Consider the following 15,499-nt stretch of genomic DNA (forward strand, 5'->3'; position numbering starts at 1 on the left):
TCATAGGGCAGAACCGTTTATTCTCAAAAGACCAGAATATCAATAGTAAGATGGACTCCTACCATATGTACTAGTCTACAATAAAGTAGACAGATAAGCAGATATATTGAGAGGGTATCCCCACCATGGATTGGTAGCCGCGTATCCTCAAAAACAATAGAAACACATCATAGGGCAAACAAACATCTTCCAATGTATGGGCATCAACACTGTTAAAATGGACTCCTACCCTGTATATTGGTCTACCATACAAGTAGACAATAGCACAGATGTATTTAGATGGTTTTCCCCACCATAGGTGCTCGGCTGGATTTCCTCAAAAATAATAGAAAAAGGCCACCATAGCATAATAAAATTTAATCACAATAAAACATATAAAATGTGCAGAAAAGGCAGTCGTACTAGACTCTCACCCTGTGGATTAGTCCACTCCGAAAAGTAGACAAACAGATATAAGATGATACAAAACAGGCGTCCCTGCAAGCTCTTATCCAACCTGGTGATAGTCCAGACTCCTGCTTTCAACCTCAGTGCGACGCGTTTCGATACTTCCCAGTATCTTTTTCAAAGCACCTTTCAACCTTTATCTGACTCTTCCTATCATGCAAAGAGGAATCCCTTTGTCCAGGAACAGTTTAAACTAATCATACTCGCTGACATAGTCTAGGGGAATATTAACTACAAAATGCACTATATGGGTTAAATATGCTACGATCGAGTTGCACGCTAGACGCTCACAAACTCCGCCGTAAATACACATCTTATGCGCACAAGACGCTGGTGCATCGCTTACGCAACCTGCGAGGATGTGTACGCACGGGGGACCGAGTGCGTGAGCAGCGCGCGTGTGCATGAGGGGTTAGAACAAGGCATATGCATCATGATATTTTTCGACTTTGACAAGCCCTAACAGGATGTAGGGGGGGGAATAATGAACAAAATCATTTTGCCACATTTTTTTATTTCCCAACATTCCCTAAATTTATGGTAAAAGTTGGCCACAGAGTACCTGCATTTAGGACAAAAACAGTTTCTCCTTCTACCAAATGCTTTCTGTGAGACTGGGATACAGTATATATGCCCTTTATATGGTTCCAAAATGTTTCTCTAAAAGCAATGCAGAGTTCAGAAGCTCATAATTATATCAAAATGTTGAACTAAATCATCTGTCATATTCAAACCAGGAATGTCCATATCCATCTTGGAACATAGTTGAGGCCTAAACACATTTGTAGTCTGAGTAAGGAGATTTAGATTTAGTCATATAAAGTTTGGTCTTTATGAAGGTCATTTAAAGACCGCACTGGATCAGACTCATGTGGTTATAAGTTGTGGAGACAGAGACAACGCAAAGAGTTGAACTTGCAAATACATAAAATAAAGCAAACAACTGGTTAAGAACCCTGCCAAAATAGGGAAGAATCTTGCTGCTCACTATCCAAATTGTTAAGTCCCTAACAATAATCAGAATACTGTAGATTTAGAAACGTTGAAAAAATTATTTACTGTAGACATTCTGACACTGAAGCTTCCACTAATCTTTGGAGTGTATTCAGTTTAAGAATTTCTGGTTCTGTCAAGGCTACATGAATTCCAGACTTATTATGGTATTTATTGGTTTCTGTTTTATTTGGGAAATTAAGGTTATATCTTCTAGATCTGTTCTCAAGATCATCCAATTTGTTCCACATTCGGTTGTGGACTTTTTAAAATTTACTTGTATGATAACGCTTCACCCACAGTCTATTTGTTGGATACAGTCTGTTTTTTGGATAAAACACACTGTGTGAGCTGCTGTTCCCACATCAAGGGGATCATAGACTCTTTCACTGCTTTCATAACCTTTAAGTACAGTAATAGCATGAGTGGGTGGCTGCAGCTGGGAAATAGAGGGGGTGAGGCAGGAGGTTCCACTACCTGGTCCACAGACATAACAGCAATATTGGTATTCACTCACTGCTTCTCCTGTTGACTCTGCTGCTGTTTTGGTGGCATCCACAAATAAACAAGTTGTCCATGCAGGTAAGTATAGACAGGGAGGCCCATATAGAACAACTGGGCCCATGGGAGGCAAATAAATGGTTGTATAAAAGAACACTCAGTGTACCCGACCTCTCATAACACAGCTGGAATAAGAAGTCATTTTCTCCTCTAACTTGATTAGTCATGGGAATTACATCATATCTGCACTCATGGTTTAATTGTCTTTCATTATGTAATGATTATGTATTGAAGGAAATAATGAAATATGTTTAGAACAACTATTTTGCTGAGTGTCAATGCTCTCTATAGATAGACAGATAAATAGATAGAAAGATAATAGATATTGTAGTTCTACATAATTGTTAAAGGGGAATATTAGAGAGGTAATATGCTAATTTAGAAATAGCTGTATTGAATGGTATGAAAGATGTAACTGAGTGGAGTTGTATATTGTTACAGTCAAAGCAGTAGAAGTGGTGAAATACTGTCGCTGCCCACTGTACATATATATATATATATATATATATATATTAGTAAATAATAGCACTAGGTTCAACTCATTGATACATTTTACCTAGGCAAAGTACAGTATGAGTTTACATAAATGCGGCACCATGCAGACCTGCAGAAACACACACATACTTTATGCTTTCATCTGAGGTTGATGACTTTGACTGAACCAGGTGTATATACAGAGACAGACACATCTTGTGATGCCTACTGCCTTGCATATGGATGGCATTTTTTTATTTATTTAATTTTGAGTAATTTATGCCCATTTTGAAAACAAATCTAAATTAGTCACAATAAGAGGCAGAACTACCATTGGGGCAGCAGGTGCATTGCACCATGACCCCTGAGGACTATGGGGCCTGCCCTGCCAAGACCAATCCCCTGTCCTCCCCGCAGACCATTTTGAGCAATATCAGGTTAATAGTCAAGTGCATAGAGCAGACTGCCCCTTCCACTGCCTGATGGACATGTGCCTTACTTTTGGGAGGCAGGGCTGACCTAGTTTGTGCCAGACTGATAGAGGAATTCTGCCATCTATCAGTGCTGATGATCACAGCCACACACTGCCTATATTTAACAGACAGATGTACATTTTTTCTGATTCACTGATTCTGTGAATTAAAGGCAGTGTGACTGGCACTGTCAGAGTCTGCCTGACCGAGTGCCAAATTGAGGAAAGCACAATCAAGGGCAGGGGACCCTGTCACAAAGACAGCAGGGGCTGTGTTCCAGACCCCACCAAAGTACAGTAATCGCTCCCTTTCTTCGCTTTCTTCGCACTGCACAGGACATTGTGCTTGTACCTCTGGAACCCACTGTCTTCCCCTGTCACCTTCTGCCTTGTGCTGTCATCCTATGCCTCTCACTGTCACCATTTTCCATGCGGCATATTGTGACCTTGCTTTGGGGTAGAGGAGGGAGGCCCAATTATATTTTTGCACCTTAGCCTACCACTCACAAGTTCCGCTACTGGCCCCAATACATACCATTTGTAAAAGCTGTGAAAGTGGAATCTTTCGCTTGAGGGGTTTTCATTGAAATTTTCACCATTAACAGAGAAAGCAAATCAGAAAAAAAGCATGTAATACATGTTTTTATTAAATACCATGTGCTAAAATCACTGATCTGCCAAGATGCTTGATGATGGTTTTATGCATTTTTGCAAACACATATATAATACATATTTAGGAAATTCCTTCATGAAAAACTGAATAACTTCCTATAGCCAACCATTAGTTAGCCCTAACTGAAAATAATGTTTATTTCTTTACTGCGGCTAATTGAATTCCCCCCATACATAGTAGGTTCAATTTCAATATATTGTACCAGCTGTTATCAAAAAATTTTCCTCCTAATCCTTCTTAAATAACCTTCAGGATCAAAGGAGACAACCCTTGCCCCTTTATCAGATGGAAGGATAAAGATGTATTATTATTGAGAGATTTTAAAGCATCCCAAAATCGCAATGTTTATGTTACTGAAAATATTTTCTTTGTATTAATGAAAGGAAAAGTGTCTAACTGAACTAATCATATAAAGAACTGTATCAATAAAATACCTTTTGTAAAGATGGGTTGAAAGTACTTAAAAAAAAAAAAAAACACCCCAAACCAGTACATGGTACTTTATGCCTCATTAAATAACTCTGTGATTTAATTTCTTTTAAGTAATCCTTTAATTTCAATTGTCTATGAAAATCCTCTTATTGCAAGTTGTCTCCAAAATTCAATATTGGCTACACTGTTCCTGCTACCTCTGTGACAACTAACTAATTACAATTTAAAATTTACTGTAATCTATCACAAAACTTTTATAATTAAAATATTGCATTAACTGCAGTGTCTATTTGTAAAAAAAATAGATTAGACTACGCAAAGTTTTCAGTAAGGTAAAACAAAATTTATATGCTACAGCACCAGTATGTTCGACTACATACAGTACATAGTTTATTTCAGTTTAGCATTTGTACATTGTACAGTTGCAAAATGCAATGTGAAAGATCTCCAATTTCCTATAAGGGCGATTTTCCATGATGCACGGGACAGCTACACAAATTCAAATGACATACTTCTCCAAAATGTCAAGATTTTAGTGGGTCGTAAGTTATAGGGTAAGGCATTGCTACTAAGCAATTAATTTTTCATATAACAACAATTTCTTAACAGACCAGTTTAAAAGTAAAAAAAAAGTAAAATCGTGTGATGCACTGGACTTTATGTTCACTTTCTGGAGAAACATCCATAATGTTTTACTAAAAATCGCCATTCACTAAATGTTAGAATAGTGGAGGTTTGTCATACATGACGTAACGTGGCAACCCAAGATGAAGGTGATATAAGAGCACCAAAATAGCTTTTGGAATGGACTGAACATGAAATAACTTAATTCTATCATGCTTAGACCTTTGTATGTGATGGTTTTCTTAATAACTTCCTAACTCACTGGTTATTTTATTTTGAGACAGGCACAATTTTTGATATAAGCAGTGGTGTGTATTTTGTGTCACACTTTCTATAATTAATTATTATTATAAATAATATTATTTATAATATATACTGTATTAGCATTTTTTGTTATATTAGCTTTTCTAAGGCTATGTTGAATTCTAACAAATTATATTCTAAAAAGATGATCAACTGATGTAATAATGGGCAAATTCTGATTAAAAAACAATTTAGTTGATATTTTTGTTATTTTACACATCCCAATTTTAGGGTCACTGGGCTTTCAACAATGAAGACTACACAAAGCCTTTTTTTTTACACATTTCTCCACTTATTCACTCCCTATACAATTAAATAACTACTTCATGTCAAGTTGAGTGTCAAAACAGGAACATGGTTTAAATGTGCATTACCTCAATCATTACTTTTGCCATGAAAGCCATTTTAAATATAACTCAACAAAGAAATATCTTTTTTCTTTATATGAGATCTTTTATATGTGTGTTCTCTATGTAAAAATCCACTCAGAACTATTAATAAAAACATAAATAATGATGATGTTCTCTTGACGCTGTCTATTGACACAACACAACAATTTTTACTATTGCCTAATGTCAATAACAAAATGCCAAGATGGCAATAACAGAAGAACGATTGTGGCAGACCAGGTACCACTTGTTAAATAGCTAGTGGATGCAATTACCAGTAAAACTTAGTGACACATTTCACCAGGGTTGGTTATCACCAAAACAGATCTACAGTATCATTGGTATTAACAGCTTGATAGATGAATTTAAAAAATTCCCTGAAATCATGACATGCTGCCTTATTTGATGTAACTACACCTCAATTTAGAGTAGCCATGCCTTGTTTTCTTGATAAAAACCAGTAGCTTCTAAGTTTTAACTGAACATTATTCCAAAACAATAGAAAAACACTAACCCAACCAGCTGTTATATTAAGGCATGTTTCACTGGATCTTCTTTTACTCAAGGCAGAGTGTTGTTAAAATCAAACTTAGGTGTTTATAAAATTTATATTGAAAATAAAACATTTTAAGCACCAGTAGTATAGTCTTTTCTTTATAACACCACTTACTGATAAAACAGTCTACACTTTAACACCAAGTATCAATGAAAGCTTATTAGGGGCTATAGAAAAAGCAATATATCCTCTATATCGGTACTGTGGAGGGCTGTTGATTACTGATAAAAACAAAATCTAGCCATATGTGTTTCTTAATTTAAAGAATAGAGTAAACTTTCCCGTGTTTCAAGTATCGTCAGACTGTTCTATGTTGTTAGTCTGTTTAACTTCATATTATTATTATTATTTTTATTACATTTTATTTATAGGATGCCACAAGTGTTTTGCAGCACCGTACAAAGGACAGTACAGGGAGACAAAACTTAGCATTACAGTAAATAAATAACAAAAATAGAGTACAGGTAACAAAGAGCACCACAATTCTCAAAACATAATACCGCTAAGATGTAACTAGCGAGGGAGTAATCATCGTACTACTTGGGGCTGGTAGCCATAGATAGAGAAGAGCCTTTACCAGTAGGAGAAAATGTGTAAAGATGGTCACTGAGTAGGAGAGAGCTGCAAGAAGAAGGCTTTGACAACAAGAGGAGAGAGGGCCCTGCTCTGAAGAGCTAACAATCTAGTGGGAAGGGGAGCAACAGACAGATGACATGAGGTGCAAGCAAGCGGGAGGTAGCCTGATGGCAGTATGTAATCAAAGCATAGATGTTCAAGGCATGAGGCAGGGGGATGGAGGAGCAGCCTCAGGACTAAGTTATGCATTGGAAGGGTACGCTTTGATGAATAGGTGGGTTTTCAGTGCCCGTTTGAAGCTTTGCAAGGTCGTGGAGAGTCATATGGAGCAGGGTAGTGCATTCCACTGAAGGGGTGCAGCAAGGGCAAAATCTTGAACTCATGCATGAGAAGCAGTGACCAGGGCAGAGGAGAGGTGATGGTAATTGGCCGACCATACTGGGTGGGAGGGAATATGAAGGGAGAGGAGGTTGGAGATATGGGGAGCAGTGGAATTAGAGATGGCCTTGTATGTGAGGGTGAGGAGTTTGAAGAGGATTCTGTAGGGGAATGGGAGCCAGTTTTGTCAAAGGGGAGTTGCAGATGTGGAGCAGTGGGAAAGGAAGATAAGCCTAGCTGCGGAGTTGAGGACAGATTGGAGGGGAGCGAGATGGGAGCAAGGGAGGCAAGTGAGGAGAACATTGCAGTAGTCCAGTCGTGAGATGACAAGTGAGTGGATGATAAGTTTAGTTGCACTCTGGGAGAGAAATGGCCTGATGCAAGCAATGTTGCGTAGTTGGAACTGACAGGATTGCGCCAGAACTTGGATGTGGGGTGCAAAAGAGTGGGAGGAGTCAAGAGTGACACTCAGGCAGTGGAGTTGGGGAATGGGGAGATGATGGTGTTGTCAACAGTGATAGAGATATTGGTAGGGGGTGTTGCTCTGGCTGGGGGAAGATAATGAGTTCAGTTTTGTCCGTTGAGCTTCAGAGAGTACTTAGACATCCAGGAGGAGATGGCGGTTAGGCAGGTGGAAATCTGAGAGAAGACAGAGAGGGACAAATCAGGAGAGGAGAGGTAGAGTTGTGTGTCATCAGCATAGAGGTGGTATTGAAGGCCAAAGGAGTTAATAAGCGCACCCAGGAAAAAAGTGTACAGGGAGAACAGAAGGGGGCCTAGGACAGAACCCTGAGGGACACTAACAGGAAGGATGGAAGGGTGTGATGTGGTGGTGGAGGCAGACACAGAGAAGGAGCGATTAGTGAGGTAAGAGGTAAACCAGTCAAGGATGGTGCTAGAGAGGCCAATGTTTTGGAGTGTGCAGAGTAGGAGAGGATGATCCATGGTGTCAAAGGTAACAGAGAGGTCCAGAAGGATGAGCAGAGAGAAGTGGCCCCTGGATTTGGTCGAAAGCAGGGCATTGGTGACTTTCACCAGGACTGTCTCGGTGGAGTGGGTGAAAGCCAGATTGTAGTGGATCAAGGATGGAGTTGTCAGAGAGGTAGCTTATGAGACAGCTGTATACCAGTCATTCAAGTAGTTTGCAGGCGAATGGGAGAAGAGAAATGGGGCAGTAGCTAGTTAGTGATGAAGGGTCGAGGTTGGGTTTTTTAGAATAGGTGAGACCAGAGCATGTTTAAATGGTGAGGAAAAGATGATGGTAGAGAGCGATAGGTTAAAGAGGAGAGCAAGGTGGGAGCAGGCAGTGGTGGAGAGGGAACTAAAGAAGTGGTTGTTGAGTTGGGTGCACTGTGTCAATTTTGTTGGATTAGTTATCAAAAATAAAACGTAGCTTTTATTGCTTCTATTAATATTCAGAGGGTCCTTGTCATGGGACACATACAGCAAAATATAGAGGTTAAAATATGACATATACAAACATATACGTGGTGAAGAAAAGAAAGTTAAGTGAAATAGATTCTAAAAAGTGGGATCACCACAATGACTCCTGCAACTAGTATAATTAATTTCTGTGTGAAACAGGAACCACTCAGGACACAAACTCGATAGGGTTTACACGTCCCTGGTTAGACTTGATGAATATCTGTCATCTTAACCCAGCTTTATTATTATTACTGCATCTAGTATAAAGATGCGGTAGGATCTGTGGAATACCACGTTTGAGATCTCTTCCCCACCTAGGGTCGCACCCCCAAAGAGGCTTAAAGTCTAATTTAAGACACACGCACATTGGGGTCTTGTAAATACATTAAATCTTCAAGTTAGATCATCAAGTGTGCAGATGTATTTCTCTTTCTCTTCTCAGTGGTGGAGAGGGAGCAGAGAAGACGGGAGGGGGCTCCAGAAGGCAGGCTGAGGGGGAGGATAAGATGAGGGTGTGTACTTCCTTGTCTGATGTGGGACAGAAGCAGGACAGGATGGGATAAATGGAGGGGAGGGATGATGGGGGCAGGGGGGCAGCAGAGGGGTGATGGGAGGAGATGTCATGTTGGATATCCTCAATTTTGAAGATGAAGAAGGAGGCAAAGTCAGTGGCAGTGAGGGAGGATGGGAGGGGAGGATGAGTACTTGCAAAAAGGATTGCGTGACGAGAGAAAGAGCAGAGCTGTAGGAGGAGAGAATAAACTTGAAATGGAGGAAGTCAACCAGAGAGTGAGATTTCCTCCAGGAACATTGCGGAGTGTGAACATTTTTGTAGGAATCATGTTAGTTTGGAGTGCCAGGGTTGGGGTTTGGAGCAGTGGAGGGGGGCAGAGGAGAGGGGGGGCCACAGAGTCGAGAGCAGTGGTAAGGGAAGAGTTATAGAAGGAGGTTGCCTGGTTGGGACAAGTCATAGTGGAAAGAGGAGAGAGGAAAGTCTCGAGGGAGGACAGGATAGCGGGATTGAGAGACCTGAGATTGCATCAGTTGATGGTGGGTCTGGGTGTGGAGAGGAGAGGGGAAGATGAGAGGGAGAAAGAAAGCAGATAGTGGACAGAGAGAGGGAAGGAAGAGTTTAAGAAATCAGAAAGATCACATCAGTGGGGGAAGACAAGATCGAGGGAGTGGCCGAGATTGTGAGTAGGGGTGGAGGTCCATTGAGAAAGTCCAAAGGAGGTGGAAAGGGCAAGAAGATTATTGGAAGCTGTATTAGTGATGTCAATACGGATGTTAAAGTCACCGAGGATGATAGAGGGGAGGTCAGAGGAGAGAAAGTGGGGAAGCCAGGCAGCAAAGTTGTCAAAGAAAGATGAACAGAGGCCAGGAGGGTGATAGATCACAGCCACATGGAGGTGAATGGGGTGGAAGAGGCGGATAGTGTGGACCTCAAAGGTGGGAGGGCTCAGGTGGGATAACACAAAAGGTGCAGTTTGGGGAGAGAAGGATGCCTACGCCTCCACCCTGGCATTCATCAGGTCTGACTGTGTGGGTGAAGGAGAGGCCTCCATAGGAGAGGGCAGCAGGGGAGGTGGTGTCAGAGGAGGAGAGCCAGGTTTCAGTGACGGCAAGAAGGGTAAATGAGTGTGAGATGAAGAGGTCATGGATAGTTGGCAGCATGTTGCAGATTGATCTAGCATTCCAGAGTGCACAGGAGAAAGGAAGGGAGGGGACAGGGAAGATGTGGATCAGGTTTGATGGGTTCTGAATGAGAGTGGTCTGGAAATTGGGGGATGTGACCTAGCAGGGAGATTTGGTATAGAACAGGATCGAGCAGCCACAACAGTACAGTAGTGTTGTTCAGAGGAATAATATAGAATGGAGTGGGTGTAATATAGAACAAACAATGAGAAGGGGGGTGTAGAAAGAGCAGAGACAGTGCAAACAGGATTTTTGGAAAATAATGGAAGGATCAGAAAGGCTGAGATTGTTACACAGTGGTTGTAGATAATATAAATGAGATTCAGAAAGCATGTGAGTGCAGTAGGGCTGTTACTTAATCAGACAGGGAGGTCAGTGTCCAGGCTATGCAGTCTGCAGGCATTGGTGGTAGTGGATTAGGTAACGCTCTAGTATTTTGTTTGCAGTTCTTTTGTGGAGGTGGGGAAGATAGTCTGCTGTCCTTCTGTTTCTCTCCTGTTTATGTCCGTGTAGCTCCAAAGTTCATATCCTCATATTTAACACTAACATACTTAGCAGCTAAGATGCTTTGCAGCCAGTGGCTTTGCAGCCAAATATGTACTAATAAAATATAAATGCACACATGGATACAGGCTTGATTGCTAACAGCACCCACCCTCTGAAACTCCACCCACAACAAAAGGATAGCACTAGGTGTGAACATCAACAGACCAGTACATCCCCCACTAGTACACAGTGATTTCCTACTTTAGTAGTGGCTTAGAATAACTAATTATAAATAAAGTTGCACTGTTGCAGGTTACCTAGTACAATTCAAATAAGCATGTAAAGTTGCAGGAGTGAGAGATTGTTGCAGGAGTGAGATAAAGTTGCAGGTTACCTAGCACAATACAAATAAGCATGTAAAGTTGCAGGAGTGAGAGATTGTTGCAGGAGTGAGATAAAGTTGCAGGTTACCTGAGGAAGACAAAGAGAAGATAGGGGTCACATCAGCTGAAGCATGTCCGTGTATCTCCAAAGTTCATATCCTCATACTTAACACTAACATACTTAGCAGTTAAGATGCTTTGCAGCCAGTTGTTCATTGGTATATTTTACAATTGAGAAACAGACTTCTTAATAGCGCAGTCTCCTACTGTATACTGATAATCATCATTCCCCCAAGTAGTAAAACAGAGATATGTCGCCCTCAACATAATGCACAAGGTACTGTGGCATAAAGCAAAGAAATAACGCCAGACAAACCTCTGACAGTTATGATTTAAATTCTAATGAGCTATTTGGATTAATATTACATAAAAAGGCTGAGCCTTGGACAAATATGAAATTACTGTACTGTACACCTCACAAGGTAAGGCAAAACATCATTGTCACAGCATATTGCAATATTTGGTTTCCGCCAGCCCAGGATTATGACTTTCTAGGTGTTGTAGTACTGTTAAATTCTATAAGCATTCTATATATCCTGGAATCCCATGCATAGGTAACATGGTATTCTTGGTCTAATCATTGAGCAGTTAAAATTCTGTACTGGTCAGAAAGAGACAGTTTTTATCACTGGTGGTCAGAGGTGGTACTTCCCCAAAGCAAACCATTGAATGTTGCAGCAGGACAGTGTTTCAAATTTGTAGGGATATTTAAGCAAGGTTGGGCAGTGTGTTTTATCCTCTATGACCTATTTTAGAGTTTGAATTACTGTCAGTTTATTTTTAGCATGTAAATATACACATTTACATTACAAATCTATATAATTATGCACCAAAATGAGTCTAGTTAATTTTTTTCTATTAAATTTAAACTTTTTGGTGGCTCCAAAACCACCTGCCTGGATTTGCTAAAACCATAACGTTTTCATGTCTGGTAATAATAAAATCTGTATATTTGTATGATTCAGAATAATTATCTTTAAATTAGTTGCTGCTAATAATAATATTGGGGGTAATTCCAAGTTGATCGCAGCAGGAATTCTGTTAGCAATTGGGCAAAACCTTGTGCACTGCAGGGGAGGCAGATATAACATGTGCAGAGAGAGTTAGATTTGGGTGGGTTATTTTATGTAGAAACATGCCTCTGGAAGGATAACCTCTCCAGCACATTTTTGATGCATCCGAGTAGTTTTTTATGAAACGAGAGGGCACATAGTACCATCTGATGAGCAGTTTATATGCATTCTCTTTTAGTTAACACATATAGAGGCTGCATTCTTCTGAATCTCAGCCCAGTCATTATCCTCTAATGTAAACAAAAATAGAGTATGTCTCTCTCAGGTGCAATAAGCTCCTATGTCTGTACTGACCTTAATTAAACTTTCACCACATTTCTTCAATACTGAATACACAAAGATAGGTATCATCATGACACCAAGCACTAACATTTAAAAAGAGACATAACCAAACCTTCCCTTCTACTGTATGTAGGTAAAATCTAATAAAGATAGTTCCACCTTCTAGAACATTTTTCTTGTTTCCAGAAATTAATACAAAGTTCTTAAAAATAGAATAAAAAAATACATAAAAAATACATAAAATGGGAGTTTTACATAATCTCACCAAGGGAAAGGGCTATGGGTATTAAGTACATTTAACCTGAAAAATGTAAGTCTGGATAGTCCTTTTTTACCAGGATCCCAATGGTCCAAAAGTTCCCAAGAGGCGAGATGTTTACATAAAACAATGAATATGCTCCCATCTGCTCCAACGCATTTCGATCTAATCTAGATCTTTCTCAAGGCCTTGAAAAAGCTCTAGATTAGATCAAAATGCATTGGAAGCACAACTCTGGAACTCAAACAAAGCATCTGGAAGTTGATAGCGGCCATTCCTGCTGTTGTGCTGCACCACTCTATGGTGTTCATGACAGAGAGAGCCTGAGAAAGTTCTCATTGAGTAGTGACCAACTAAGTAATGTATTATTCAAACCTTAACCAGTGCTATGAACTACTGTACCTCGGTCATGTATTACACACAGTCCTTAATAAATGTGCTTGTTCCAGTCATAGATACTAGTTTTTAAACTGTGTCGCATCATTATGGTACACCGTGTGTGTATACTGTGTATGCATGTATATATATATATATATATATACATGCAGAGAATGGCACAGCACTCCAAGGCGGCTTTGAAAATAATCACTCAGACAGCAGGGATACAGCAACGTTTCAATGTATTAACATTTTCCTCAGGCTTAACAAATACAAAGATAGTACTTACATATATAGCAGACTCTCACCAGGTGCAAGACGCCGTCCTTCCGGATACGGGACAAGTACCCGCCCAGCGGCGTGAACGTCTAATATGACGTCATCCATGTGCTCCCCATCACCATGGTAACCATATGCAATGCACTTGAACACAGTTTAGCTACAAGAATATCAATCATAGTCCAATATAACTGATCGTGGACCCTGTATAAAACCAATACAAATGGATAAATGCATAATTAGTACAATATAAAGATATCTCCAAACTACGGCAAATATCATGTTTATCTAAAATGACTGAGAGTTAGATATTCATTTAAACCTCGTGGAGCCACAGTGTCCAATCTCTGGATCCACTGGGCTTCCCTCTGTAGCAATTTTAACCCTCGGTTGCCACCTCTTAATGAAGGTAGGATTTGATCGATCATTCTGTATCTGACCGTGGTTAACGGATGGCGTGCAATACTAAAGTGGCGTGCGACAGGCTGTTCACTTTTACCAGTATTAATGGCTGCCTTAATTGCTGACCTATGGGCTGCCATACGTTCCTTAAATGTTCTTTCGGTTTTACCGATATATGACAGCCCACAGGGGCATATCAGTTGGTACACCACAAACCTGGACCCACAAGTGAGTCTATGTTGGATGTGGTAGGTTTTACCTGTATGAGGGTGTTGGAATTTGTCACCTGGTATTAAAAACTGGCATGTCGTACATGTACATCTATAGCATCCCTTTCTCATGCCGTAATAAATCGATTGGGGCCTAGGATCATATATATCTGTTCTGACTAAAATGTCATGTAAATTTCTAGTTCTTTTATAACAGGGCATGATTCTAGAATCAGACAACTTCAAATCAGGATCTGACTGTATGATATCCCAATGTTTTTTCACTGAAGTCTTAATAGTTTCACTTACTGCATTGAATTCCTGTACCCAAGGGATACAAGACTCAGATGCTGTATTATTCTGGGGATATAATAGTTGGTGTCTGTCCAATGCCAAAGCCTTAGTTTTAGCTGCTTTGAGCAATGTAGGGTGGTAGCCCCGATTTTTAAATTTATCAGACATATTGTCAATTTGCTCCGCCGCTTTTGCTGGATCAGAGGTAATGCGCTTGGCCCTAATGAATTGAGAGTAGGGGAGACCGCGTTTCAGAGGATACGGATGACAACTTTTAAAGTGCAACAGGTTGTTCCTATCTGAAGGTTTTGAAAATAATGATGTTATTAATCTACCATTTTTAACGGTCAATTGAACATCTAGATATTGGATGGTATCTACAGATATTGAGTAGGTAAGTTTAATAGGATGCTCCCTCTGATTGTGGATCTCAATAATAGATGTCAGAGACTCCCTGGAACCTTGCCAGACGTTGCACTTTAAAAGTTGTCATCCGTATCCTCTGAAACGCGGTCTCCCCTACTCTCAATTCATTAGGGCCAAGCGCATTACCTCTGATCCAGCAAAAGCGGCGGAGCAAATTGACAATATGTCTGATAAATTTAAAAATCGGGGCTACCACCCTACATTGCTCAAAGCAGCTAAAACTAAGGCTTTGGCATTGGACAGACACCAACTATTATATCCCCAGAATAATACAGCATCTGAGTCTTGTATCCCTTGGGTACAGGAATTCAATGCAGTAAGTGAAACTATTAAGACTTCAGTGAAAAAACATTGGGATATCATACAGTCAGATCCTGATTTGAAGTTGTCTGATTCTAGAATCATGCCCTGTTATAAAAGAACTAGAAATTTACATGACATTTTAGTCAGAACAGATATATATGATCCTAGGCCCCAATCGATTTATTACGGCATGAGAAAGGGATGCTATAGATGTACATGTACGACATGCCAGTTTTTAATACCAGGTGACAAATTCCAACACCCTCATACAGGTAAAACCTACCACATCCAACATAGACTCACTTGTGGGTCCAGGTTTGTGGTGTACCAACTGATATGCCCCTGTGGGCTGTCATATATCGGTAAAACCGAAAGAACATTTAAGGAACGTATGGCAGCCCATAGGTCAGCAATTAAGGCAGCCATTAATACTGGTAAAAGTGAACAGCCTGTCGCACGCCACTTTAGTATTGCACGCCATCCGTTAACCACGGTCAGATACAGAATGATCGATCAAATCCTACCTTCATTAAGAGGTGGCAACCGAGGGTTAAAATTGCTACAAAGGGAAGCCCAGTGGATCCAGAGATTGGACACTGTGGCTCCACGAGGTTTAAATGAATATCTAACTCTCAGTCATTTTAGATAAACATGATATTTGCCGTAG

General features: G+C 40.2%; 1 protein-coding gene and 1 long non-coding RNA gene across 3 annotated transcripts in view; one reads left to right on the forward strand and one right to left on the reverse strand.

Moving 5' to 3' along the window:
• The window catches only part of GALNT17 (polypeptide N-acetylgalactosaminyltransferase 17), a 673,198-nt gene that overhangs the window by 537,595 nt on the left and 120,104 nt on the right, over positions 1-15,499 (forward strand). The window lies entirely within an intron of this gene.
• LOC135028121 (uncharacterized) overlaps positions 1-15,499 on the reverse strand; it is a 331,605-nt gene that overhangs the window by 76,799 nt on the left and 239,307 nt on the right. The window contains exon 4 of one of the 2 annotated variants that reach the window (XR_010224485.1): positions 5,153-10,955. The exons of the other annotated variant lie outside the window; for it this stretch is intronic. This is a non-coding gene — a long non-coding RNA (uncharacterized LOC135028121). Of the gene's footprint in view, positions 1-5,152; positions 10,956-15,499 lie in introns of those variants that run through there. 2 annotated transcript variants of the gene reach the window in all.

Source organism: Pseudophryne corroboree, chromosome 2 (genome assembly GCF_028390025.1).
Source record: "Pseudophryne corroboree isolate aPseCor3 chromosome 2, aPseCor3.hap2, whole genome shotgun sequence".
NCBI lineage: Eukaryota > Metazoa > Chordata > Amphibia > Anura > Myobatrachidae > Pseudophryne > Pseudophryne corroboree.